Source organism: Canis lupus, chromosome 34 (genome assembly GCF_003254725.2).
Source record: "Canis lupus dingo isolate Sandy chromosome 34, ASM325472v2, whole genome shotgun sequence".
Taxonomy (NCBI): Eukaryota; Metazoa; Chordata; class Mammalia; order Carnivora; family Canidae; genus Canis; species Canis lupus.
The window spans coordinates 40,414,013-40,425,158 of NC_064276.1; the positions used below are offsets into that span (position 1 = coordinate 40,414,013).

General features: G+C 38.6%; 1 pseudogene; it reads right to left on the bottom strand.

The window, feature by feature from the left end:
• Positions 1-7,991: 7,991 nt before the first annotated feature.
• Positions 7,992-8,145, bottom strand: LOC112646036 (U4 spliceosomal RNA; annotated as a pseudogene).
• Positions 8,146-11,146: the final 3,001 nt, after the last annotated feature.

Consider the following 11,146-nt stretch of genomic DNA (forward strand, 5'->3'; position numbering starts at 1 on the left):
TGAGAGATTGATTTCTGCCCCGTTGTTGACTAAGAAATGAAGTCAGCCACAAATCCCTGGGAATTTGATTTAGAACCTCCGTGAGGCTCAGGAAAGTGAGCTGTCCAGGGCTGTTTGTGGGGGAGTATGTATGAGTGATCACATCTGATCTTTAAAAGGGTTAAAAGTCACTTTGTCCATCTCGATGTCTTGGCCTACACCAATTCTAAAGCACATTCTTATAGAACGTAAGTCCACAAAATTGCTCTGTGAAAAAAGGGGATTCTTCGAGGTCAAACACCTGAGAAAAGCTGTGAACTTCATGCCTCTCTTAGAGAAACACTGAACACAGAAGCAGGTGACAGTTTCTGCCACTTCCTTAAGTACGGAAGCCCATTTCATTTTTTTTTTTTTTAACCTAAAGTTTATTTGACCACAGTCATGTCCTTGTGTAGCACTACTAACATTCTTTAAAACTTCTGTTCCAAAAAAAACCAAAACCAAAAACAAAAACAAAAAACAAAAAACAAAAAAATAAAATAAAATGAAACTTCTGTTCCTTGGAACATACTGTGAGAAATCTTGAGCAGCAGAGCACCAATTAGCTATTCTTGGAATTATATGGTACGTCAGTGGAGATTTTCAGATTCTCTCCTGATTAGATGGGCCAATATTTTTTTAAAACCTACCAAGCAAAATCTCTGTTCCATATCCACATATTTGAAAATGTACAGAAATAGCCTCTGAGTCTCCTTCATTTCTACAAATCTTTAAAAAATGTATACCTGCTTACAACATATTTGGGGAGTACACTTTGTAATGTTTCTTATGGTAAAAATATTCAAAGAATTCCATTTGTGAAATGAATATGTAGACAAATAGAGAATCCGCAAAGTCTTCCCTGGATACCTCAAAAACATCAAAATGCAATTCTGGCATTAAAAGAAAGACTACCTTAAAAGTTATTTACTCTGAGATATATTTAGAGAAAAAGAAATTAGAGAAATCAATATTTGTAGAAAAATAGAGATGTCATTGGCTGATAATTCTTGTGAAATAATCAGATCGAAAGTCTGACCTTTCAGTTAAGAAAACAATGTGCTGAGCTTAATTCAAAAAAGATGCAGTAGAAAATTGTGGAGATAAATGGTCATTCCATAGGGCTAAGAAAAGGCTTTAGGAAGATCACATCCAATTATCCCAAAGGAATGCGTTCATGAATGCCAAGAAACTAGGGCAAGTTCTGATTTTTAAGACAATGAGAATATAGAATATAGATATGTCTACATAATTTTGGTATTTGCTGCCTTCTAAACACATTCCTGTCTGTCTCCAGCTGTATCTACATAAAACAAAAAAGAAAGCAACAGAAATTCAGAAAAAGGCAATTTTCACAATAGAACACACACATCAATGAGCCTAGTTCAGGACACACTGAGCTATACTTAGGCACATATGTACGATGATGGAGGAGTGATTTCAGGGTGGCTGGGTAGCATGTGTCATTGACATTTCTTTATTTACCTATTTGTTCCTTTATTCAATAAATTTGTTTTGAGAGACAGATACCAGCATATCGCTAGGTTGTTGGGGGTGAACCCTATCAGAGCCTGACAAGGAAAAGAGAAAACTCGCAAAAGTAAAAGTTAGCAAGTGATGCGTACAATTAACTAACAAGGGGAGACAACCAGACTACTACTCCAGAAGCAACTGACGCAAGCAGAGCTTTCACAGAGCTGATGTGTGGCGCCCAGAAATGATTACCGCTCTCCTTTCTGTATGTGCTCACTCCTAGCTGGCTGAGGCTGGACCCGTGCAGAAATGTGAATTTGGCAGGAGCTTCTCTTCAACGCCTAATGCCTCATTATTCTTCCCTCACACCAGCTGTACAAGTTGCTCCCGACCCTTAACTGAGGAGCTTGAGGGCTCCCAATCTGAGGCCCCTACTCAGAGCATCAGCAAAGCAGGGGTCCAAACAAAAGAAAGGTTAAGCATTTGATTTTGGATATATTTTTTGAGGCATCAGAGTAGTCAGCATGAAAGCAGAAAGGCAAAAAACAAAAACAAACAAAAAAATTAGAAATAGCTACTTATGTGTCTATCGATTTAGACCTATATACATATAGGTGCATGAATAGACACATATGTATATTCAGAGAGAGAGGTAGGTAAATGATTGATGGATAAGATAGATCAATCCATCAATTGATCAATAGATAGAAAATAAATAGATGATAGACGGTGGGAGGAAATACCACCCTGAGGTTGTTCCAGCCTAAGGATGTTAAAGGTTTCAACTGGCCCCAGTCAGAACCCTATTTAGCAACCCATTTACCTCCCTTACTATTCTCCTCCATCGAAATAAAATCATCTCAATTCTCATATAAAGTTGCTACAAGTATTCATTTCTACAACCCTCCTAGAGATTAGTTTAGGATATTATGAATATAAATAGGATATATGCATGCATACATGTCTATGTGTGCCTTAAATTGTACACATTCTTTTAACCAGAAATGTATCTTAAGGGCCACATATAAAATTTTTATTATAAACTCAAATGTTAATAGTAAGAAATGGTTCTCACAGCATAGTTTATAAATGCATCAACTAAAAATGTGTAAACCTTATAGTTAACTTATATGTTCTTTTCTCTCTTTTTTTAAGATTTTATTTATTTATTCATGAGAGGCATAGAGAGTGGCAGAGACACAGGCAGAGGGAGAAGCAGGCTCCCTGCGGGGAGCCGGATGCAGGACTCGATCCCAGGACCCCAGAATCAGGCCCTGAGCCAAAGGCAGATGCTCAACCACTGAGCCACCCAGGCACCCAACTTATAATCAATAGAGAACTACTTCAGTAAATCTTGCTGTATAAAAAACTGAACATTATAAAGTAGTATCATTTGAGATTCAGTTTAGGAAACCAAAACCTTTCTGGGTATCTCAGAGGAGTATAATACTGACACTGGGTGCCCTCAAATTACGGCAAAGAGCGAAGTCAAGGAGCCACAGCTGGACCACCAGCTCCGAGGCTGCATCAGCCTGGATGGACAGCAGGAATAAGAAAACCATTGGTGCTGCTGCTGCTGCGGCGGCGGCCTCTACATCCATGAAGATGGTAACCCAGCCACGGGCACACGGAGTTTGACCACAGTAAACAAATCTACCTGACTCGCACACCAGTAGCCATGGCAGCAAGAAGATGGTCTCTGCCTCCCTTTTCTCCCATAAATTTCATGTATCATTGGCCCATTTTGTTGATAGAATCTAAATTATCCAGAACCTTCATAGGAACGGAGCCTGAGAAATGCAGCACTTAGCTTATAAGTCCCTGCAACTCAGGGAACATGGAAGACAGTGGAAATGCGTGCTGAGCACCAACAGGCCCCTTCCAAAGCTGAAGTGTTTCAAAATTATTTTGTAGAATACCCATCGCTGACAAGAAAAAAAAAAAGAAAAAACTCAGAAGGCAAAATTATGGAGATAATAAAAGATCGTAGTTGCAACGATGGTGGGGGCAGTGGGGAAGATGAACAGGCCATGCACAGAGGATGTTTAGGGCAGTGAAAATACACTCTATGATGGTGTAATGATCACATATGTCACCATACTTCTGTTCAAACTCATAGAATGGACGACCCGAAGGCAAACTGTCAGTGTAGGTTCATCCCACCACTCTGGTGAGTGATGTGGACAACGCGGGAAGCTACGCATATGTAGGGGCAGAGGAGGTATGGAAAATCTCTGTACCTTCTCAACTCTACTGTAAATGAAAACTGATCTGAAAAAAAAAAAAAGGCTTTTAAAAAAGAGAAGAAAAAAATCCTAAAATTTACAAAATTAAAAAAGAAAAACAACTAATGTTATATTGACCTACCAAAACCATATTTCAAAGCAGAATGTAACAGTATCCTACTTTTAGGGGAAACCCAAAAGTCCACTGGCGGTCTTAGTAAGTTCTTACCATATACTTATTTTTATTCAAATTAATGGAGCAATCATGGCAGAAAAGATGAAGGAAGGAATAAGTCTACCTTGTGTTCATCTTTGCCTTTTCTTGTAAGAAAAGCAAGGGTTGAATCTACTATCCTATCAATTTAAAAAGAAGTTAAAACACTAATTTGCCTCATTCATTTATTTATTCATTCAACAAATAGTTATTGGTACAAGGGTTTCTCTTTAATATAATTTTGTAGGAGACTTTTATACTTTTCAAATATATTCAAGAATTATGTTTCCATTAAATTGACTTCATTTTTTACTACAAGGACATAATCTCTTTTTACTGCAAGAATATAATCTATCACTTATGTGAAATAAGGTAACAGATATTTAAAACCTATATTAATTTGTATATTTTTTTAGCCAAGGGCTTTAGTAGAGACTCCTTCAGATTAGTCAATGTAAAGTAACTCTAAGAAATTCCATAAATGATATACTAAATAGAAATTAATAAGGGAGAAAAACCTTGGAAGTTAAAAATATTAGAAAAAGCAAGGTATGGCTAGAAATCACTTAACCATTCTTAAAATTTTGAAAAACTGTGGTTATGTGCACTTTATTCTATGACTTCTTAAATATGGAGAGATATCCTGGGGGCTTCTACTCGCAGTATGTGATGTGGCCTCAGTTATAAAGGAAGGAGTAAGAGAATAGGGAAAACGAAAGGGAGAGGGGGATTTACCCATAGCTGGGGTGACCACCCATATCTAGCTTCCCTGGAATGGCCCACTTTATACCTCTAGTTCTGTGTAACTATTAATGATGCTCCTTTTATTTTACAGAGTGTTCCAATTTGAGAGATAAATTATATGGTCATTCTAATTGGTGAGAGGAGTGAAGAACTGGGATTATAAATAACATTAAATTAATGGCATATTTAATGGTACATGCAGGGAGTGAAAATTTTTAAAGAGAGGAATCACTGAAATTGGGTCAGTTGCCAGTAGAGAAAGCATTATCAAACTACCAAATGGAATGATAAAGTGCAAGTCAATAGTCCACGGTCAACTTACAGTCCTTCACTAAATGATGTTGGATTTTATCTCCTTTCATCTTTAACTCTTTACCAAATCAATTGAGATATGACTACTAATAGTTGATCATAAATCATTAATCTGAAGGGATATCAGTAAGTCATGCTGTTCAACCTCTACAAATAGCCCTAGGCCCAACTTTGCCGAGACAAAGTGCTAACAGCAGAAGGCCATTAGTATTTACAGATTTAGCGTGTGTCTGTATCACACTTTGGTAATTCTCATAATATTTCAAACTTTATTATTATTTTTATATTTGTTACAGTTATCTGTAATCAGTGATTGCAACTCACTAAAAGCTCAAATGATGGTTAGAATATTTTTGGCAACGAAGTATTTTTAAATTAAGGTATGTGCATTGTTATTTTTTTTTGACACAAAGCCACTGAACACTTAGCAGACTACAGTATAGTATAGGCACATTTTTATCTGCAGTGGAAAATAAAAAAAATTATTTGACTTGCTTTTTTGCAATATTTGCTTTACTGTGGTGGTCTGGAACCAAATGAACAGTATCTCCAAGGTATGACTGTATGTGTTCATGATATTGTTGTTATACAGAATAGTGTCTTTAGTTTTAGAAGATGGTTGCTGAAATATTTAGGGGTAAAGGGTCATAATACCTACAGCCTGTTTTGAAATAGTTTGGAGAAGCTTTGCACAGTGGCAGTATCATAGCCAATGAGGTTTATCTGAGGCGCAATTATCGCTAATTAAATAGTTTGGAGAGATGTGTAGACAGACATAGAAATAAATGCAGATATAGATGAAGATACACAGATAGGTAGATGAACAAAATAAAGCAAAATGTTAACAACTGTTGAATCCCCCCTGTACTACTTAGTGTATGGCTGTTCATTGTACCATTTCGCCTTGCTCAAACTTCTGTATATTTGAATTTTTTAATAATAAATAGAAAAAAGTAAAAAGAGAACATTAGGTCGCCTATCTTTTGCAGTCCTAACTCCTACTGCATATCCCACCCACCCCCCACCCAAGCCCTTTAAACCATATCAATACTTTTTTTTCTCATCCTCTTTCTAGGTAACCTCATTTACTCTTTCACCTTAAATATCATTCAAATATAGTTCATTCCCCCAAGTCATCTCTGACTCAGATATCACCTCAAACTTCTATATAGATAATAAAGCTAATTAAATATCCCACCTAGATATCACAGATGCTTCTCAAGTTGACAGATCCACAACTGACATCTCCATACCCACTCTTCAATAAATTGATTCATCTACAGTGTTCTTCAACTAAGCATTTAATACCTTTTTACAGCCAAGACCCTAAATCAGAATCCTGGGTACTATCCTTGATTCTCACATCTCCCTCTTCTTCCACCCAATCAGTTAATAAATTCTATCCATTTCAACTCCAAAACTCAGAATTGAATTTTCCCCCAGATTGTCACCACCACTCTGTTCCAGCCTACATAATTATCCTTGCCTGGGCTAAAACAATAGCCTTTAATCAGTTTCTGTACTTCCTTTCTTTACCCTTTATAATCTATTCTCTATAGATAACCTGAACTAATTTTTTAAAATATAAATCTAATCTTTAAATCCTCTGATTAAAATAAGATGGCTTCTCAGTGCATTTAGACTAAAACCCATGTTCCTTAACCAGGATCTCAAGGTCCAAGTATATCTAGCCCCTGGTCACCTCTTCCACCTCATCTCAAGCTTCTCTCCACCCTTATTCACTGTTCTCCTCATACTAGCTTCCTTTCTGTGCACATAAACTGCCAAGCCATTTTCTCCTACAAAGTTGTGTCCATCCTCTTTTATCTGTTTGTCATGCACTTCATTTTTATTTATTTAATAAATTCTCAAATAGCACTTAGTGTGTCTGGGCTCTTTTTAAAAGAGTTTTAAGAATATTGATTCATTTAATATGTCAATCCCATGAAGTAAGTTCCGTTACGATTCTTCTTTAATAGATGAAGAAAAAGTGTAAGAAAGTGGAATGATTTGAACAATTTTATATAGATCATGCTAGCCCCCCACGTGATGGCATTTGGAAACAGGCCCTTGAGAGGTTAAAATGTAGTCATAAGGGGAGGTCCTTATGATGGTCCCAATGGCTTTATAAAAAGAGGGAGGATGGGAGAGAGACAGAGAGTGAGTGATTATTTTCTTTTTGCCATTTGAGGATACGGCCAGAAGGAGGCCATCTGCATGCCAGGAAAAGGGCCCTCTCCAGGAGCCGAATCAGCTGGCACCTTGCTCTTGGACTCTCCGGCCTCCAGAACTATGATACATATGTCTGTCGTTCAGCCACCCGGTCTACGGTATTTTCTTAGAGCAGCCTGAGCAGACTAATACATATCATAAGTGATAGAACGAGGTTATAAACCCAAACTGAACTTTCAGCGACTGTTCTATAACACCATAGATTCTGTTCTTCTTTGGGCCTTTGGTATCTTTACTTAAACATTAATTCTTTAGGCAATGTCTTCTCTGAGTCCCTTTCTACTTCATCATAACACTTTAGTGTTCCCTTCATTGCACCTCTCCCAAAGTTTAGTGCCTATCTTTTCACTGTTATGTGTCTACCTTCGTGCTTATCTGCTATGTGATAGGTGTTACTAGGCAATGAATATACAATAATTCATAAGACAGACCTTGTCCCTACTCACATAAAGTTTGGAGTCTAGATGAATTGCCTTTTTGCAATTTCAACACCAGGATCATAGGCACCAGTGGAGAATAAATTCAAGAAGAAGAGTTAAGACCATATAAAATTGGAATAAACCAGGAGACAAGCATATAGATGAATATGAGTCAAGGAATGAGAATTGCTGACCTAGGCTGGGTCATGGCAAATCTGAAGAGACAAAAGTAGGGAACACAGGGGAGCTTCTAATAGAGAGTATCCAATAAGAATTTTCCAGCTTCCTTTAGAAAAGGTTTTCATTCCTTTGGGATCTATACATTTGAGGCAAGCCCTACAATAGACCTCAAGCCAGAATAGCATGATCTGATTGCTAAAAAGCTAGATGTCTCCAGAAAGTTGAATGAACCAGGGTGGAATTTGAGATGTTGCCTCCATATTTTAATTAGCAATAATCGTGCCTCAGATAAACCTCATTGGCTATGATGCTGCCACTGCGTAAAGCTTGCCTCCATCTTTCAAAGGCACAATAAAAGTATTCTGCAATACAGTGGGCCACTAATTACCCCCTAATTTAGGTATACCAGGCAAATGGAATTTGTCCAACAGTGTAGATGTTTTTCATGAAAGTCGGTGAACTGTTAAACATGCCCAGTCCAAGATGGAAGTCTGTCATTTCTAAGAATGCGAGAACTCCAGTAAGTGCAGTTCCAGCATAGAATCTCAAATTTAGATCCCTGACTGCCCTCATGTGGGGGCCTTTCAGCAGATGTAAAAAAAGGAGGCACCACTTATGAAAATCTAGCCTTCAGCTTGAGCAAATGGTTTACCCAGTCTCAGGGGTCTCAAACCTTTATGAATACCTTCTATATGCCAAGCACTAGTCTATGCTCTAAAGATGCAGAATAAGCAAAAGGAACATGGTTCTGTGGTTATAGATCATACATTCGGTAATGAGAGATCCTGAGAGATTTAGTGAATGAGAAAAATGAATTAACTCATTAATTAAAAATTATTCCTGATAATTGTACCACTATGAAAAAAAATGAAACAAGATCATGAAATAACAGAGTGACTTAGTGTTGTGAGGCCTGTTAGCTCCATCCTCATATAAAGTAGGGGTGAATAGATCACACGGCTACCCAGCCAACTACATTTCCCAGACTCCCTTGCAGCAAGTGTGCTCATGTGGTCACGTCCTTACCAATGAAATAGGGAAGGAAATAATGTGCACCACTTTTAGATCTGGGCCTTAGCATACTGAGCATGCCTACTCTGTGCACTCTTTTCTCTTCCCATTTGCTAAAAACTGAATGCAGCAATAACACAGCTTTAGTTACTCAGATAGTAGAAATATGTTGGGCTCATGACCGAACAAGATGGAAGGATCCTGTGTATACATAAATGACCTCATGCAGTAGAGTTTTCTCATAATCTGGACCAATCACATTAATACTATTATTAGAAATATAGATAAACAGCATCATGGGTCCTTTTTTAAGTAGCAGCTAGGCTTCCTCAAAGTAGTGATTTGGGACACAAGTATTAGCTAGGATGATCACAGGAAATGGCATTTCAGAGACAAGGCCTGAATGATGGGAAGTAATTAGCCATGTAATACGTGGGATTGAAGAAGAAAGAGCATTAATAGCCTGCCAGAAACACACACCCTTTCTGGAAAATTTTTATTTAGGACCTTAGTAAAACTCTACTACTACCTTAACACCAGAGCCCTAGATACTGGTAGACCTTTGGCAGCGGGCTGGGAGCTAGATCATGAAGAGTATGAAAGGCTGAGGGTGAAGAACATAAAATAAGCCAAAGCACAGCCCAGGCCTGAGGCAAGAACCAGATTGGATGATCTCAGGCTCCCCTACGACAAGTATATAGCTTCCATTAGTCAAGGTAAAAGCAAGTGGACCGCTGATGGTAGGAAAATAAAAGTAGCAGGAGACACGGCAAGCAGCTGGTCAGATAGTGAGTGTCAAGACAAACCAGACAATTTTAGTTATTTAGTCATTCAACATAGGGGTTTTTTTCTTAATTAAGATACTATATCTGTGCGTATGTGATGGTTTCTGCCAGAATGATGTACCCAGACCTTTTCTTGTTCCCCAGGGTGATAATATATCGCTGTATTTTTGCCTTAACAAGCGTGAAGAACTGTTTCTCTGTTTTGTCGTTCAAGTAACTTATTGACCTACACATCGTGGTCTGTATGTGCCTGAGATTTCAAGCAGATTCACAAAACCACGTACAGAAAAAAGGAGAAGGGAAAGAACGTTTTACTATGAAAAGAGAATGTTGGCTTCTAATGATTTTCAAGCACCCATAAGATACATGTAAAAATCGTTTTCTGAAAGGTTCAGGGACCCTTAAAAAAATGATGGATGAAGGACAAAATGCAAAGACCTAGGAGAATAATTAAAAACCAAGTGATCCAGAAGAGCAGACAAAACAGAATAAAGCAAACAGGAGGCCCCACCAGGGATGCCAGAAGCTGAAAACGTTGGTATAAGCCTAATTTTATATGTTTCTCTTTAGGGCATAAGTCTAGGATGACTAATACAGAACCCACAGGCAGAAATAAGTAGAAACACTAGGCAGGCATGTGTAACAAAGAAAGCGCTTGCCATAGGAGCTAATTTCTTTTTATTCCACCTTCGATGAAAGTGGAGAAAATATTTGTTAATCACAGTACCATTTTTTAAGTAAATGTCAATGGGCTTAATGCTCCCCATCTGTCATGCAGGACTATACATATTCTTGCTCAGTTACCATTTTTCATCTTCTATCAGAATGAAGGAAAAAGAAAAACAGTTTTCGCTAGGTAGTCAGAAAGATAAAATGCTAAGAGATCTAATTTGAAGTGTCGTGATTGCTGTTCTGCCGATAGCAAGGGAGTCTGCAGCTCCAGCGGACGTGATGTCTGAGTCTCCCCTTCAGCAGCTAAAGGAGGTGGAGGGAAGCACCCTATTGCTCTGTGCTCCCCTGCAGAGTAAAAGGGGGAAGGGGGCCCTGGTGCTGCTGCAAAGCACCATTAGTTGTGACAAGTTAACTGTCATCTCACTCCTCTAATGAAAAACCTTCAAAGCTTCCCTGTTCCCCTCAGGATTTAGGAAAAATTCTGGAACATGGTTTAGAAAATCCTTTTTCCCTACCCTTCTCTCCCAGTCTTTCCATATCCTCACCTCGCATTCTTGAGCTCTGATCATGTGGAACTACTGAGAAATTCTCAGAAAACACAAATACAATCACCCCCCGCCCCCCTTCTCATCTTCAGACCTCGGGTTGCCCTCTTCTTGCCCAGGGAGCTTCCTACTCATTCTTCAGTCCTCAAGCTAATTCCCACTTTTTCTGAGAAGCAGCCTCCCGTGCTGCCAACCCGAGGCGATGCCCCATGAGCACTCATGATGCTCTGTGTCGCTCCTGCCCTGACGTGCGCACGTCCGTTCCAGCCCTACTGCCTTACTTGTCTGTGTCCTCTCCATTATCATGAGGTGTTTT